The sequence below is a fragment of the Mesocricetus auratus genome, unplaced genomic scaffold (assembly GCF_017639785.1).
Source record: "Mesocricetus auratus isolate SY011 unplaced genomic scaffold, BCM_Maur_2.0 Super-Scaffold_100011, whole genome shotgun sequence".
In the NCBI taxonomy this organism is placed as follows: domain Eukaryota; kingdom Metazoa; phylum Chordata; class Mammalia; order Rodentia; family Cricetidae; genus Mesocricetus; species Mesocricetus auratus.
In genome coordinates this window covers 60,463,346-60,475,377 of record NW_024429195.1, presented here as the reverse complement: position 1 = coordinate 60,475,377, position 12,032 = coordinate 60,463,346, and the positions used below count along the sequence as shown (strand labels likewise).

General features: G+C 36.0%; 1 pseudogene; it reads right to left on the bottom strand.

Moving 5' to 3' along the window:
* Window positions 1-1,520: 1,520 nt before the first annotated feature.
* Window positions 1,521-12,032, bottom strand: part of LOC121143290 — a 130,858-nt pseudogene continuing 120,346 nt past the window's right edge.

The window sequence follows — 12,032 nt, the reverse complement described above, 5'->3', positions numbered from 1 at the left end:
ATTTTCAAACAAATTATAGGAAAGGAGTTTCAAGAAGCATTAGTTGCATTAGTGTTCTTGAGACTTCAGAAAACACCTTAAATCCATCAAACAAATGAAGCCAATTATAGATTTAAATATGTTTAGATATTTTTAAAACCTCTTCAATTATTAATTTATTATTATCATCCAGGACTCATGTTCAGTATTCCTCCTCAAATTACATATACAAATGGAAATGCAAAGAATCCAAGTCAAAATTATATAACAAACAGCACTCCATCGCAAGTGTTTAAAATTATAAGAATGCTACTTTTAAACCACTGGTACTTTAAGAGAATGGGAATCTCAAAAAACCACAAAAATGCCAAATTGTTCCCTAAACTGCTAAGCAGATTAAACATGACTAATGAATGAGTTTGGGTTTTATAAAGAAAAACATAATGGATTGAACAACTGTTACTAATATGCAAAGTTTATCATCTTCCATTGTATCTGATTTATAAAGGGACAAATCACAATATAGGAAAATATACCCTTACTTTAATTTTAAATGTGGCATAATTTTAAGAAAAGCTGGCTCAACTAATTAAAAATACGTTTTAAACAGTCAAGTTTCCTGAGCAATCCTGTATTTAGATAGATGGGCAAAGGCATTAATTACAGCCAGTGTTCTCATCACAGCCTTCACTAGGACCAATGTCAACAAAGTTTACTATGGTTGTCTTGTAATTTAATCTCCCACTTGTGGGGGATACATTCTCAGGTCTTTAGTAGGGAACTGCAGCATGTAACTGCCATTACACAGTAATGGACGTTAAGAAGAGTCCTCACATAAGGAATAAGACAGAATTTTCTACCAGTCCTTCAAGGACAGACTTTCCGATTTTTTGATTCTAATAATTCCATGGTGTGATAGAATTGATCACTCTCTGCTTTGTACATGGGTTATGTACTATCTCTTATCTAATTTATCACGATTTTGGAATTTCAACTATGTATGAAAATGTTACCAATCACAATATGCAGGATGTGTAGATAAAAGCTTTTTTTTTCATTAACTATATGAAAAGAAACACTGCAACAATTCATGCAACACAAAATGGGCAAAAGCAAAAGACTAGCTTCCCCTTGAGAAGAAAAATTTCAGACCTATGAAAAGGACAACAATACTAATAAAAATTATATTTACTTTGAAGTATTCATAAGGTCAACAAAACAGCTGCAATTTTTCTTTTTGCAATTACAGAGTGGTATTCAGTTAACATAACAATTATCTTAGTATAAGCTACATCAGAGACAACTGAAGATGAAAAAAAAACAAAAAACAAAAGTAAAAACCTATTGTCCCCATATATAACTAATTTGTGCTGTGCACCAACAAGAACCTGCTTTAAATTTCCATGCCAATTTACAACCCAGGCAAGGTTAGTGGCTACTGAAAATACCACCAGGACAGGGCTATCTAAAGACACATTCGGTAGTGTGTTAACTATACAAAAAGAGGCACTGTGCAGTTTAAAAACAAATCTTACACAGCCTTACATTTCAATTTTTTAATTTAAAAGGAGTGAGTTGTGTACAGGGGGGTTAAATGCTTTATAGACAAAAAAACTGTGCTAGAACCAACTTATTCATCTTCTTCTTCCTCTTCTTCCTCCTCTTCCTCATCCTCTTCATCCTCCTCCTCATCTTCCTCGTCCTTTGTCTTGCTCTTTTCTGCCTGGACCACCCCCTTTTTCGCTGCATCGAGTTTTCCTTTAGCTTGATCCTTTTTGTATTTCTCTTTCAGCATGGCAGCCTTCCTTCTGTAGGGCTTCTTGTCATCTGCAGCAGTGCTGTTCCACATCTCTCCCAGTTTCTTTGCAACATCACCAATGGACACGTCAGGGTGTTCTTTGATTTTTGGGCGATACTCAGAACAGAACAAGAAGAAAGCCTAAGGAGGCCTCTTGGGTACACTTGGGTCCTTGACCTTCTTTTTGGACTCCCCTTTGGGGGGATGTAGATTTTCATTTCTCTTTCATAACGAGTCTTGCCAGCCTTTGCCATGTCTTCAAATTCCCCCTTTTCTTTAGCAGACATGGTCTTCCACCTTTCTCAGCACTTCTTTGAGAACTCTGAGAAGTTGACAGAAGCATCCGGGTGCTTCTTCTTGTGTTCCTCCCTGCAAGTTTGCACAAAGAATGCATATGAGGACATTTTGCCTCTCGACTTCTTAGGATCTCCTTTGCCCATGTTTAGATGATTTTCATCCGCGAGGCACAGAGTCGCCAGTGCCAGCCAGTTCGACTTCCGCTTGCCCCGGCGCTGTTTCTATGGAGCTCAATGGAATTAGTAAGCATTTTCACTGTTAGAAAACTTTTTGTTTCTGAAATAAATACAACTTTTTGTTATATTTCATTGTACAAAAGTCTCAAAGACATTTTCAGGATTTATTTTTCCTTCTGTGAGATATATTTAAATATGTCATTTTTGGCATTTAAAATTAGCATATTGAATCAGTTATAGCTCTAAAAGTAATATAGAAAGATTTAACCTGTATTAAAGTCCTAAGACACACCAAATGCCTAAGTAATTACCTGTCTCAAATTGATTGGGTATATATTTTGGGTGTTTTCCATTGAGCAATTGACATTTAAAATTATTTTTGCTTTATTACATTTTTGTAACGTGTAGTTTTCCCTGCTGGCCACCTGGGCCCTGCCAAGCTGTCTCAACCCCAAAATAACACACAGGACTCTATATTAATTATGAAGCTGTTTGGCTGTTTGCTTGGTTTCCTACTGGCTAGCTCTGACTTAAGTATTTAACCCATAATTGCTAATCTAAATATTTCCATGTCTCTTACTGGAGGAAGGTCCTGGCATGTTACTTCTCCCGTGTCCTACATGGTGACTCTGTGTCTCTCTTTCCCTGAATCCTCCTCAACTCCTAGTCCCACCTATCTTGCTTCCCTATTGGCCAACAGTTCTTTATTCAACAACCAATAAGATAAGCACAAACACAGAAGGACTTCCCCTATCACATTTTATTTTGTTATGTTTTGTTGCTATCTCTTTTCTAATGAGAGACAGAAAAGGAGTGGATCTTGAGGGGAAGGGAGGTGGGAGGAATTAAGAGGGAGAGAGAGGGAGGGAGAAGTAATCAGGATATACTGCATGAGAAAAATGTATTTCTAATAAAAGGGTCTGCATCTTTCTTTTAAACTGCATATCTCTGTTCAAATTCCTGAACCTCTTTCAAACCTTAGTCCAGGGAAGCAGGTCGATTTGAGAAGGAGGAAGCTCTTAATAGCTATTTTATATTTTCAGCTTTAAAACAGGACACAGCTTCCTCAGCTAAAGCACTGACAGTTTCCCTGGGGTGATGTAGTAGGTAGTTTGGTGGTCAAAGATGGAAGAGACTCTAAGATCTATTGCCACTTTTCTTTCTGTAGGTAAATACAGGACATCATCTGCTTATCCTGCAGCATGAAAATGGGGAGAGAGTAAGGAGATTTGGCACAAGGTGGGTGCTTATTCCATTTCATTAAGTAGATAGATGATCAAAATTTAAAAAATGTTCTTACTTAAAGGATTCATACATTATGAGTACCTGTAATTTAAGAGATATAAACAGCTGTATGGAGATAGACATCTGAAGAAATATGTATGTGAATGAAAGAAGCAGGGCTTTGGGTATGGATCCATCCAGGTATATGGAAGGATGGATACACTCCCATCACGCTAATGTTATTGCTCTCACTTTTCAGTCATCGAAATGACACAGTTCAACATGTTGTGAGGCTCGGAATTCTTTACTTCAACTGAAATGACTAGTGTGGGCATGAGATATTTGTATTGCAGCTTATAGTGCAGAGATGTTGACATGTGTGTGAACGCTAAGGCAGCCTTTTCTGTCTCACTATGTCCTTTCTTCATAGCAAAAAAAAAAAAAAAAAAAGAGGGAGGAAGACAAAAGGACGTGGAGGGACTGCTAGAAAAGAGCCTTCACTTTTAGAGTCAGCACAGATCTCTCATTAGAACATTAATTACATTAAGAGTACAGGACACCCACACATACAATGTTTCATTAGACAAATCAAAATAATTGTTCCAGCTTTTAAAACACAGCAAAAAAGGCCATTCTGAAGTTAGTTTTTGAAAACTTTCTTTGTTAGATAGCATTGCTCTGTGTAAATCTTGAACAAATTCTGAATAAGCTTTCTTCCCTCTTCTTTCCGTTGGTTCCCCAGTTATTCTAAGTCCAGCTTCCATCTCGAGCTGGGTCCCCTTCCCTTCTTCAGTCCCCCTCTCTGTATCCCTCTTCTTCCCTTTTCCCATCCCCCTACTCTCTTCCTTTCATCTGCCTCCTAGAAGCCACCATTCTGCACACCATCTTTCCCTTCCATGCAACTTGTACAGAACTTTTGATTCCTCATACAAATTTTCCTATCTTAGTTTTTTTCTCAAGAATTTTGGAAGTATCTCAATGCTCTCAGATCATTTGGTAGAATAACAAGGGAAATATGGCCACAATAATTCTAGAAATTTCCTATGAAAACTTCTATGCAGTATACTTTTTCTTTGTGTTTTCGGTTTTTTATTTTTCTTTCTTTATTTGATAAAAGATAGTCTATGTCTATCGCAGTTTCAATAACAACAATAAATGAGATAGATGATATACATAAAAAGTGCCTAGCACCTAGTTCAACCTTTTTTTCCTAATACATCACGCCACACGTGTAATGGAACATTAATGTTGGTAGAGAGGAAAACAAAAGAAAAGTCTCTTAAAATATTGACTGTGTTTAATGTAGTTCACTCAGTATTTCTTTATATTTGCATCAGTAGCTACAAAAATGATGTCTAAATAATAAAAGGTTTAAGGGGAAAGAGCAACATTTGGTGCAAATAAGTTTATTATAAATTGGAAATGAGAAAGTGAAGGCATTTTGGACTGACTTTATAGCTATGATTTGAAAAAGAGGGAAGCTAAGCAGACTGGAACCTTTGTAGAATTAAATTATTCTGTTTCTGAAGGCTCTTAGGGAATTCTATGCTGACTCTACACTTGGCTCAATAGCCATGTTAATGAGAATTCCTTCAAAGCATATAAAGAATGTTCTTCTATGAGGACGCAGAAATATTAAATCAAGTTGGTGGGTGTATTATTGACTAAAGCTTCACAAGAATTTCTTACATGTTGGCAAGAAAAATATCCCTGCAAAAGTGTTTAAAATAAATTATTCACATTAATGGAAGAGAGCATGCATTTTAATATTTTTATATAAAATTAATTAAAAAATCATTAGAATGGGACTGCATTTTCAATTGGTTTCTCTTGAGAGATTTGCTAAAAGGCAGCATAGTATGTTAGTTAACTATACTGCTGTGGGAGTCAGAGAATGATATAGAAATCAACTCTTCCTTTGGAATAAGTCACTATTTTCTTAAGTGTTGGGTAAGTGATCTGTGAAAGCAGAAAGATGAGAGCTGGTCAAACACAGAGGGCACTCTCAAATAGTTTGAGTAGTACTGAGAAGTGTTCAGTGAAATAACTTTAAGAGTTGGTGTTCAAGGAGAAGCAACATTTATGAAGGGACATAACACTCATGGTACCCAGATGGCTACAGCTTAATGCCAACTTCATTGGGGGTTTCAAGGTATGCTTCACATCTCGGGTCTTGAATCTTCTCATCTGAAATTCACTCTAAGTTTTAAAATTCCATGAGCTATTGTCTTTTTTAAACTGGGGACTTAGGTGGTGAAATACATGTCTGTCATGTTGCATTGGCTAGCTTTAGTTCAACTTGATAAAAGGTATCATCATCTGAGGAGAGAGAACCGCAAATGAGAAATTCCCTCCGTGAGACTGGCATGTAGGCAAAGCCATAGAGCATTTTCTTAATTAGTGATTGATATGGGTGCTACCACCTGGGTGGGTGATTGTATGTGCTATACAAAATCAAGTTGAGTAAGACAGTAAGCTGCACTCCTCCATGGCCTCTGCATCAACTCCTATCTCCAGGTTCCTGTTCTGTTTGGGTTACTACCTTCAATGATCTGTGACTCATGATATGCTCGGCAAATAATACCTGTCCTCCTCAACTGGCATTTGGTCAGGGTGCTTCATCTAGCAGTAATAACCCTAACTAAGATATGTGTATTTAATATGTATTCTTAGAATCTACTATTAAATAATGAAGCAAATTTAAAAAATGAATGGAATGATAACAGGATTATATTCACAAATACTAATGATATATTTTCCAATGGAGTTTAAGAACTATTAAGTACGTGTTATAAATAAATATCTGCTTTTGTATGTCAATTATTAGAGAGTATGGAGAACATATAAATGCAACTGAAAATAGCTATGCAAGGGTACTTTTCTTAACATGGTTCTTTTCAGAAATAAATATATTTGCAGCAAGGTTTGAAAATTACCTAGATTTTTATTTTGTTTTTGAATGAGACTCTTCTTCCATTTTAAGTTACATTGGGTATAGCATCAATAAACTGATTATAGAAAATCTAGCATATTTCCTGGGAGGGCTACTGAGAATGGATGTAAAGAAAAACACATTTAGCATAGATTTATTTTTTAAGGCGAGCTTTGATCTTAGATACATACTTGTGTATTCTGCTTCATTTCTACTACCAAATTAACAATTACATGAGCCAGAAGAAGCCATCTAATGAAAGAATAAAATGTAATTTTTGCTATTACACTTCTGTTGGTTCTGTTATAAAATTATCTATGAAGAAGATGAAACACTGCACACTATTAAGTGATTTATGACTATATGGCCATTCATCATTACAAATAATTGTTGCTTGATGCAGACAAGAATCCAGTCTCATTATAATCCCACATTAGCAATCCATCATGACTCCAGCATGGATCTGTAGGCTGGTGACCCCAAGACTAAGGAGACTGAAACAGTAGAATAGGAAGTTCAAGCCCAGCCTAGCTGTATACTGAGACTGTGTCTCCAAAAAATAGCAAACAACAAATACAAATTGGGGTTGTTTGAAACAGAGTTTCAGCAAGAAAATCTCCCTTACTTCCTGCTCTCATTACAGAGAGCCCATCATTTCTGTTCTCATTCTTTGTTTTTTTTTTTGTTGTTGTTGTTGTTGTTTTTTGTTTTTTTTGTTTTTACTAGACAGAGTTTCTCTGTATTGTTTTGGAGGCTGTTGGTCCAGCCCGGCCTCGAACTCACAGAGATCCGCCTGCCTCTGCCTCCCGAGTGCTGGGATTAAAGGCGTGCGCCACCACCGCCTGGCTCTGTTCTCATTCTTATATCTCATTTTCTATTTTAAGAAAAAAAAGAATGTTCTCTCTAGAAGCCCAGTCTAGAAACCCAAGACCTATTCTTGACAATGCACCCCCATTTCAATTCCTCCTATAACCAATGTTCCTATGTCTTTTACATTTGTTGTCTGCATTTCTCTTGAATTATTTCACTTCTCTGTCAGTATACTACCTTCCAGTCAAAATGACTCCTGTTGACCTTCTGAACTTACCATCTCCAACTAGTGTTCCTTCACTCACACGTCTCACTTTGGCACTTTCACCACCTATATTTTACTCTCTTTGTTTTCAAGTCAAGGCAGTTATGGTACTGTGACTGCTTCCTTATAAAGTCCTTTCTTTCTATCATTTCTGCTGCACATATACAGAAACCCCAGGAATGACTTCTTCCGTGGTTACTTTCCTTCACTGAATTGTTCATTATCATACCCGCATCTCACTTAGGTACCGACTCGATTGACTACAGATAAATTCCTCAATGGCAGTGATCAATGTTGATTTTGTTTACCCTATGAGCAAAAACACAATGCTTAGAATACAACCAAAACTGAACACTTGAGTAAAAGATTAAGTGGAGTAGTGATTGATATTGTTATAAATAGCTTTCTAATTTGTGGTGTGTCCTTTGTCTAAAATGGGGATCTTACACTAACTGAATGCATTAAAAAATTAGACCAAATGAATACGTAATTAAGTGATCTAAATTCATCAAGTTACTTTCATCTTAATAGTGCTATGTTGCAATATAATAGTTTAGTGTTCTTTTTCTCATTTAAGTCATATCTTAGTATCAATATAAACAAAGATTTCCCAGGAGCCAAGTGCTTAAACTTAAAACTTGTACTAAGCTGAACTGTGCATCTCACAGTGTTACACAATTGCATGTAATTATTTTAGACCTGGGATAACTACTGATTTTTTAAACTTTCTTATGCTCAGTTTTCTTTATTTTTATTATTGTTTTTTGAAATGTGAGCTAGCATTATTGGTGCCAAATAATAAAATTTGACTAGATACCTCACATATGTTCCTCACTCAGTGTTACTCACAAACAAACTTTCAAGTAGGCGTATATATTTTGGAGGCAGAACTAACAGATTGTTCAGTCAGCTCAAAAGATTTGATTTCTATCATTCTTTCCCTTCATCGCCATGTTTCCCTTGTGCTCTTTTCTTCTCCCCAATTCTAGCTTTGACTCCCTGCTTTTTTTTTATAGTGTCAGAATCTCCCTGTCAACCTGTGAATTTCAGAGGTACCCTACCCACTGCTCCATCAGCTCAGGACATAAACCTATGCTTCTCCAATCATAAAAAACTTATGTAGGTTTTCTTTTGCCTTTGTCCAGCAGTTTGGATACTTTAGTTGTTTACCCAACTTTAATTTTCCACAGCAACAGGCACTGTATTTCTCATCATACTTAATCTACCAGAGCTGTGCTTTTGTTCAACCATTTGGTAGCTGCATGACTGGGTTCCTATTTTCATTTTGCTCAACTGTCAATCATAGACAGTGGTAATCATCAGGGAAAACTTGGATGATTCACTCTGAACTTTGACGATTTGAAAGGATCTTTAAAAAGTCAGTAATGTAAAATTGAAAGTTAAAAGAGATAAATAATATATGCATAAAGAAGATAAATGTAGAAAATAACAATTTAAAAAAACTAAATGAGACCAAACCCCACAAAATGGAAGGGACAAAGTAACATTTATATTCACTAAACGAGATGGCCCTAAGAACATATTCCATTCCCTCTGAGCTAGGGCATAGACTGCACCTAAGTCTAAGAGACCATAGAGGAAGAGAGGGGCCTGAAAAATTCTAAGAACCAGAGGAGTGGGAGGTTTGATGTAAGAATGCTTTAAAATAATTATTTAGTGTCTGTGTCTGTGTGTCTGTGCATGTGGGTATATTCTTGCATGTAGGAGTGGACCTATGCACTGCATGGTATACATATGAAAGTAAATAGCTCTTGTCTTATTATGTTTTTGGGGTTGTGTCAAAGCCCCTTCTCCTACTGAAATATTTTGCTGGTCTGATTTATGAATTCTTTAGTGACAAACAAATACAATCGGATTAAACATCATCAAAATTGACAGAGAAATTTGGACATTCAGAAGAATGATCTTTTTTTTAGAAACCTTTTAAAGCCCTATGTCTTTTAAATTATATTATACAACTAGTAATGTTTAAAGACAATTCAGGGTTATTTTTAAATCATTGTGATATATTTTATGTAAGTTTAAATCTTTTCAAAATAATGTTTGATAGTTTCTTCATGAACTTTTTAAGAACATAGATAAATTGATTGACAATAGTTTTTGTGTTCTGTGATATTAGTCCCATGTTTAATTGTAGATCATAGCAAAATGAGAATTATAATTCTATATATTATTCTCTAATTGGATCTGGATGATTAGTTCCCTTCCTTTAGGGTTTCAGATAAACCCAGTATTTAGTTTTAGATTTTTTTCATCCTAAATAAAGTAACACTCATAGAAACGAGGACCAATATCTTTTTCATATAATTAACAATATGTTCCTAATAAACTTGCTACATCATTGTTTAGTCCATGCTATATACTATTACACAATAGAGATTTTAGATTTTCTAAGTATATGTTTCTATGACAATAGCTGGCATTATTAATGATTGCTATATGTTTACCATAACTCTAAAAGCTTTCAATATAGCAACTTGTTTAATATTTAAAACTCCTCTTGGGATATGAACTACTGAATCCCCCTATTAATATATAAAAATGAAGTATTTTTGGAACAGAAAAGTTATCTGTTAATAGTTTGTGGACATGGATCTGAAACTTAAATTCTTTTTTAAATATATTTTATTTTATATTTAAATTAGAAACAAGGTTGCCTCACATGTCAGTTTCAGGTCCCTCTCCCTTTTCCTTCGCTCCTCCTGTGCCCTCCCACCAACTATGTGGGTGTCAGTGAGGAGGCCTAGGTAATTTATTGAGCCTTGGGTAGTAGATCAGTGTTTATTCCTGGTATACAAATGGAGTTTGGGCTGCCGTCCAACAATGAGAGATGCACTCTCACCCTGGACTCTTGGGGGAGGGCCTAGGCCCTGCTCTGGATAAAATGACAGACTATGAAACTTAAATTCTTAACTGCAAAAGTTTACCATGGTCATATATGATGATGAAATTAAAAGAAAAAAGAAAAAATGTGGTTATGTTAACTGGTAAAACAAGAACTTCTGTCAATGTCACCTGTTTCTGCTCAGTATATTGTCAGTCTGTGAATACATTAGCAGACACTTTTTTGATCTGAATTATGCTCTAGGTGCCAGTGTAGGATCATGTAGAAAATTGGAAATATTTGATGAGTGTGCTAATGTGAATGACTAAACAGATGTTAGAGGGTTAAGAAATGAAGAGTCTTTAAAGTAGTTGGAAACTAAAATTGATTTCTGGAGCAGCAGAGGACAGCTTAGGACTGCTCAGAGAATACAAAACTGGATCAAGTCTCAGGTTTGCCTTCACCTATGCAGGACTAGTCTAGTGCCCCCTATGGATGGAATTTGTAGTTGATGTCCCTGAGGAAGGAGGCTTGCACTTTCACTTTTTAATGTCAGCCTTTGTATCTCAGAGCATCGAGTTTAGTCAGGCTGGAAGTGAGAGACAACAGATAAGTAAATGGAAGACTCATCTACTTAGGGTATCTGGGAAAAATATAATCAGAAATTCAGGAAGATTTGGCCCTAAGAAAGGTACTAAAACTACCTGGTCCAGCCTGCTTACTTTCAAACAAGAAAACTAAGGCCCAAAGGAATTAAGGAGCGTGTAAACAGTTCGAGCACTTACCGGTAGTAGAGCTGGGACAGGAATATAAATTTCCTCGTTACACACTTCACTAAAATCCCTGCTATTCAACACTGTCTCCAAGGACAGTGAACAAATTAATGGTCAATGTTCTCAGAAGACAAAGGAAGATGACCTGAACAGGAGGCAAAGGATGAAAAATTTGTGTAATAGGGGACTTGTATGTCCTCTATATATAAAAAAAAGAAAAATGATTCTGTCCTGGATGAATTTACTCTGTATGAGAGGGAACGTTGCAAATATAGGGAAGATAATGAAATATGTCCCTTAGTCTATTTATCTCAGATGCTATGATTTTGGGGGGAAGAAGAGGCACAAAGGGGTCTGAACTGAGTAACAAGCACTTTGTGATTAAACTATCATCATCAGTTAAATAATTTCAGACTAATTATAAATTTTTGAAGCAATTTAATAATTTAGCACTGTCTATTGATTCCTAGAAATAAAATGCAATAGAGACTCAATGGTACATAAACTGTGCAAGCAACACTGTAGCCTCTTTCCTCACTCCTTCATCTCCTAGGGCTCTGCTCTAATTGTCTGGTTATGGTTACATTGTTGTCAGTCAGGGCAGAGAGAACTCTTTAATAAACAGTCATATGATGGCAATATCTCCTCCATGCCAGAGTCCAGCCTAGTCAAAGGTCTCTGTCAATTCCAATCCATTTGAGGAGCCTAAATTTGTAGAGTCTTGAAGGTCTGTGGAAGGATACATTTACCTCAATGTGTAAATCCTTTGTGTGCTGTTCTCACAGTCAGGCTAATGAATAAAGACAAAGTTCATAGCTTCTACATTTCATTTATGTGAGTCAAAAAAAATCCACAGTACGTGAAAAACTGTAATATGTTTGTGCCTGTGGTCAAGGCTTTCCCAGGATTTACCAAACAACATTGCACATGGTT